Source organism: Danio rerio, chromosome 8 (assembly GCF_049306965.1).
Source record: "Danio rerio strain Tuebingen ecotype United States chromosome 8, GRCz12tu, whole genome shotgun sequence".
NCBI classification, from domain to species: Eukaryota; Metazoa; Chordata; class Actinopteri; order Cypriniformes; family Danionidae; genus Danio; species Danio rerio.
Genome location: NC_133183.1, coordinates 4886501 through 4892500, shown reverse-complemented (window position 1 = coordinate 4892500; position 6000 = coordinate 4886501). Strand labels below are relative to the sequence as shown.

Below are 6000 nucleotides of genomic sequence, written 5' to 3'. Positions count from 1 at the left end.
TAAATACAGTCCTCCAGCGCCAGCTCTGCCAGCCCTCATGCCAGAGCTTTTCTGACAGAAAAATAGTTTGTTTCAGTAGGTATTCAGCTTTGTGTTGCGTCAAGTAAGCTTAATGTGGCTTTATTAAGTTCTGTCATGTGTCTGTGTTGTGTCCGCTGGCAAGTAAAGGCATTTTGTTCTCGTCAACACAACAGAGTTATTTTCAGCATCAATATCGCAATGTGTGAATCTGCATAAGTCACATTAAAGGATCTCAAATGGGATTATAATTCACCAGGAACCACAGTTCAGAACATGTAACTCGTAGAGTCATTGCGAAGTTTAGCCATAATCTAATAGTGTGAATGTTTTTTACTTTACTTGGATTTAGCGCAGCACAATATACGGTTTCAGCATCGATATTGCAATGTGTGCGTTCGCAATAGTCACATTGCAGGATCTGCAATGTTGAGCTGGGATTATAGTTGAGAATACAATTGTGGAGTCACTGCAAAATATAACCATAACAGAGTCAACCCTGATCTGACATCGCCACACTCTGGCCTCAATATGAGAACGATGACAGGATTACATGATTACATTTCACTACAGAGGCTCTAGACATGATATTAAATTAACAAAATGTTGAGTCTCATATAAATATATATATATATATATATATATATATATATATATATATATATATATATATCAGAATACAACAATGCAACAATAATGTGTGTCGTTCATTCAAGACGAAAGTTCAGTTCAAGGTTGGCATCAAACAGAGTGACCGAGTGAAAGCATGTGTCTGACATAATGCTTTATTTTTAGCCATGTAATCATGAATATTTTTATTCTGATTTCACCGAATTCTTATGCACTGTTGGAGAAGGACCAAGTTTTTAGTTTATTCCTGCTGTAATACCTAATTCAGCATTTGAAAAAAGTTCCATAAAATCATCATATAGCGACCAGAGGTGGACAGTAATGAATAACACTTATTTTACTACATTTACTTTGGTAAAACTGTTGGGTAACTTGTACTTTTTGGAGTACATTTAAAGGTGCAGTTTGTATGTAAGTTTGACACCCAGTGAACGAACTAGGTATTGCACTCCTGGTAAAAACAGAAGCAAGCGCAGGTTGCCAGATTGACGACGAAGAGTAGAGCTAGGTACTGAAACCCAGTGCCATGGAACCAGTATGCACCGGACCGAATTAGCATATGAATTTCGGTGCCTAATTTCGGTGCCACTAGTGCTGCGACAAGAACGTAAAGAAGGTCGCACACCAGAAGTGCTGCTCTGCGACGCACAGCACCTTTAGAATTCACAAGTTGGTCGCAAGTTGGTTTTGTTTTTGATATTCCTGACACATTCAGAGATAGATGGCAATAACTCAAAAACCTCTTACCCTAAAAAGATCTAAAGTGTGTTTGCTACAAAAAGACAAATCTGGTTATGTTTCACAGCTGTCTGTTTCTTTTTTTTTTTTTTCGCTCGACATTACGACCACTGCTCCGTTTAGCCGGAGATATGCATTTTGCCGGCAGAGCTCGCACGAAGTGGAGCTCTCAGTAAGGGACCGTCAGAAAAGTGCTTCTTATTTTCGTTTATTCGGTTTTTTTTTTGGTTTTTTTTGCTTCGTCCTGCGTGTTTTATTTTAAACACAACTAATTTTCTCTTAGTCGAATGCTTCAATCATTCATTCATTCATATAGATCTGTGCATTCTTACATTAACATCTCTGTTATCAAACAAAACACTGAGAGATTCGTCTGCTGCTCTTCACTAAATAACTCTAGTAACTTTAATCAATATGCAATTAAAAGTTAAATAGATTTTATAGCTTTATTTAATTTCTGTATAAGCCATTGTTTTTAACCTTTTATTCTATTGTCAATATTTTCTATTATGGAAGGGCACAGATGTTATGGAAAATGGTAATAGTAATGTAACTACCTCCATCATTCCTTCCTCAAGCAAATGTGTAGATATTAGATCTATTCAGTTATAACGTTAATTGCTTTGGCATATTTATATGTTTTTTTCCCAGCTTTTAGTAGTCGATCAAAAAGCGATTTAGTCTCTTATAACTATACACTAGCAGTGGAATAAACGTGATGTGACGGGGCGCCACCTGAAATCTTGCCTAGGGCGCCAAATTGGTTAGGGCCGGGCCTGGCTGACAGACAGTCTGACCAGCTTATCGGAATTAAGGGAGATGACGGTCCGACTCTATTTAATTGGATGAGCATTTTTTTGTTTTATGCTTTACCCAGAATATAAAAATACATATAAACACATTTAGATCATTTACTGTAATCATTACAATTAGACTGTGAAGAGACTTTCAACCAGCACAACAAAAAATGTTTCTGAAGATAATCACCTACTGCACCTTTAAGTCGATTGAACATGAAACAATTAAGTTGCTCCCCAAAAACCCTCAAGAATCGCAGCTTATTTTATATAAGTACTACAGTAATACAAACAGCAAATGTCATCACCCAACACTATAGTTATGTACTCATTACAACAGGTCGAATTTATAGAAAAAAAGTCCACAGTTCAATTTCAGTTCTACTGTGATTCAGCCTGCCAAGAGTAACACTGAAAGGACTGACAGGTCTGAAATAGTCTGATAAAGCTCTTACCTCACTCTTTTCTCATGCATCTACCCATCTATGTGTTTAAAAATAGCCTGTAGCGGCGCAGCCTTCACATACCGTCCAGACAGAGATCACAGCTCTGCTCACAGACGGTTAAAGAGACGCACACTGGCGTCCTGACAGACACCCGAGACACACACACACACACACACTCCTGCATCAAAACCAACATCACACCAGACGGATATAAAAAACGTGAAGCCAGAGATCAACGATGACGAGATGGTAAATCAACACCTAGAAAGATCAGAGCGGAGTTCATGAAACACTTTGATACTCGAGTGCAGACGGAGAGCAGCTTCTACACTGTTAATACTGTCAAGATTTATCAAAAACAAACAAAGAAAGTTGGAGAATAACAAAATCTATTGAATTGTAATGAAATGTAGAATATAATAGCATTTAATAAGACCATGTACTTTATTTACAGATGCCTTCTTGTGAAATTTTAATTCTTTTTCATTTTTAAATATTTCTTAAGGTATGTTCAACGAGCCTGTACTGCACTAAAAAGAGCAAAGAATTTTTTCACAGTATTTTCATATTATATCTATATATTAGGGCTGCACAATATATAGTTTCAGCATCGATGTCCACAATAGTCACAGCGCAGGATATGAAGTGTTGTTTTAGGATTACAGTTTATCAGTAGAACAGTTGGGAATAAGGCATTTCAACTTTATTTTAAGCGTTCGTGTGCAAAAAATTAACTACATTACATTAATGAATTTATACAATGAAGATTAAACAGTATTATTTTAAATACATTTCATTGTTCATTTTCCATACCTGAATACTGTTACACTCTCCAGAAAACCATAAAGTACTGTTTATTTGACTTTTTTGTAATTTTTTTGCTTGCTATTTGTTTATTATTTGTTTACATGATTCATGAATCTTATTTAATCTATTCAAGCCATCTGGTGACATTTTTTTCATATTGCAATAAATATCGCATAAAAACAAAATATCACAATTTCAGATTTTTCCAATATCATGCAGCCCTAATACACATACACACACATATACATATATATATATATATATATATATATATATATATATATATATATATATATATATATACACTAAAAATGTATTATATAAAAAATATATAATATAAAGACATATAATATAATATAATATAATATAATATAATATAATATAATATAATATAATATGATTCTGTGTGGAGTTTGCATGTTCTCCCTGCGTTTGTGTGGGTTTCCTCTGGGTGCTCCGGTTTCCCCCACAGTCCAAAGACATGTGGTACAGGTGAATTTGGTAAACTAAATTGTCTGTAGTGTATGAGTGTGAATGAGAGTGTATGGATGTTTTCCTAAAACTATCCAAAACCCGCCGAAATGCAAAAAACAACCGCCCTATCAAATTCGAAACCGCCCAATCTGGCAACACTGGCTGACTGCATGTGTACGCGCGCACACACATAAAGGTAGTCACTTTTGTCTATTCAGCTTTCTTACGTTACCAATCACTCTCATTGATTGGTGATTATTGTTTCGTGCACAGTAAGCAGCGAAAACAAACAATAACACAGTGGCCTACTAAATAACATATGTATTTTCAAAAATATAAATATATAGACTTTATAAAATATAGAAGAACTATTTTATGTTAAACCTTTTAATTTAATTAGGTAATTACATACACAAATATAAATAGACAGATATAAACGTTCCAGATGAAAAGCAACCAGAACTATGAATATACTCATCTGTTTGTTAAGGCTAAATACAAATAAAAAGTGAACATTAATTTTTTTGTACTTTAAAAAAAAAAAAAAAAAAATTGGTTAAGACCCCGGAGGTATTAAAGAAGTAGCTACAGACATCTATTGAGTGCGTTCTTGGCAGTTTTTTCCTGGCTTTTTAATTTTGTCCATATCAATATCGGAATCATATCGTATCGACCGAAATTAAGGAATATATTGTGATAAATTTTTGCCCTAGCTTGTTGATATTTTATGTACTCCACTACAGAATCATCCCAATCAATCTAAAATGATAAATTCTTTCCAAATACTTTAGATTCAACTCATATAGTGAAATTCATATCACAATATATATCTCAGAACAAAAAAAGTCATCAATTGTTTCTGTAGACATATTATTATAATAAACAAATAGTGATAAAAATGTTTATAGTCAACCGTTTTCCCTGGTTATACTTACAAGGTTCTTACACCCTTTCCAACTTCAAATTCCAGCACTTTTCAAGCACTTTCAAGGTGCATTTGTATGCTTTTCCAGCACCTAATAACCACGGATAATTACGTTTATACATGTTGTACTTTTTCATATTTATGGCACATTCCTTTTTAAAAAACACAATATGACATTTCAACTTAAATTGTTGAGTACTTTCGAGTGTAGATTTATTGGGATAGTTCACCCAAAAAAGGATAAAAATAAATAAAATAATTAATTTAAAAAAGTTCAGTTATTGGATGAAGTATGTTTTTAAGTTCTTTCTACCTAAAGTTAATATCTCAAGAAATGAGCTTACAGTCAGATTTTGTTTGGGTGTAGTACCAAACTTTCATGACCAGACGTTCATGATAATTAATGTGCATTGCTTTTTTTTTTTTTTTATAGTCATTGGTTTGACGTTTCAGGTGCAAAGATGCATTCTGGGCGAATGTCTCCTAAATACATATAAAGCTAATGGTGCCAAAACAATCTGAATTTGAATTGTGTTCATTTGAATTCTTAAAAACTCAAAACTGTATTTTTACATACCCAATATCTGCAGTCTTTAAATTCAGAACAAAAAAAAATCTGGTTTAAAAATATGTCTATTAAAATCTGACGTAATAAATTAAGTTGTCTTAAATTTCAGATGTTCAATAATCAAGTTAAGAAATACAAATTAAAAAAAAACATTTCTAATAGGACATAATCAGTATTATTAGCTTACAATTGTTATATATAATATAATTCATTCATTCATTTTCTTGTCGGCTTAGTCCCTTTATTAATCCGGGGTCGCCACAGCGGAATGAACCGCCAACTTATCCAGCAGGTTTTTTTACGCAGCGGATGCCCTTCCAGCCGCAACCCATCTCTGGGAAACATCCACACACACATTTCACACACACACACTCATACACTACGGACAATTTAGCCTACCCAATTCACCTGTACCGCATGTCTTTGGACTGTGGGGGAAACCGGAGCACCCGGAGGAAACCCACTCGAAGGCAGGGAGAACATGCAAACTCCACACAGAAACGCCAACTGAGCCGAGGTTTGAACCAGCGACCTTCTTGCTGTGAGGCGACAGCACTACCTACTGCACCATTGCCTAACCCTGTTAATAATTCAAGT

The 6000-nt window shown here is 34.5% G+C and overlaps 1 protein-coding gene across 23 annotated transcripts in view; it reads right to left on the bottom strand.

Annotated features, from left to right (window-relative positions):
* The window catches only part of pxnb (paxillin b), a 72761-nt gene that overhangs the window by 27047 nt on the left and 39714 nt on the right, over positions 1–6000 (bottom strand). The window lies entirely within an intron of this gene.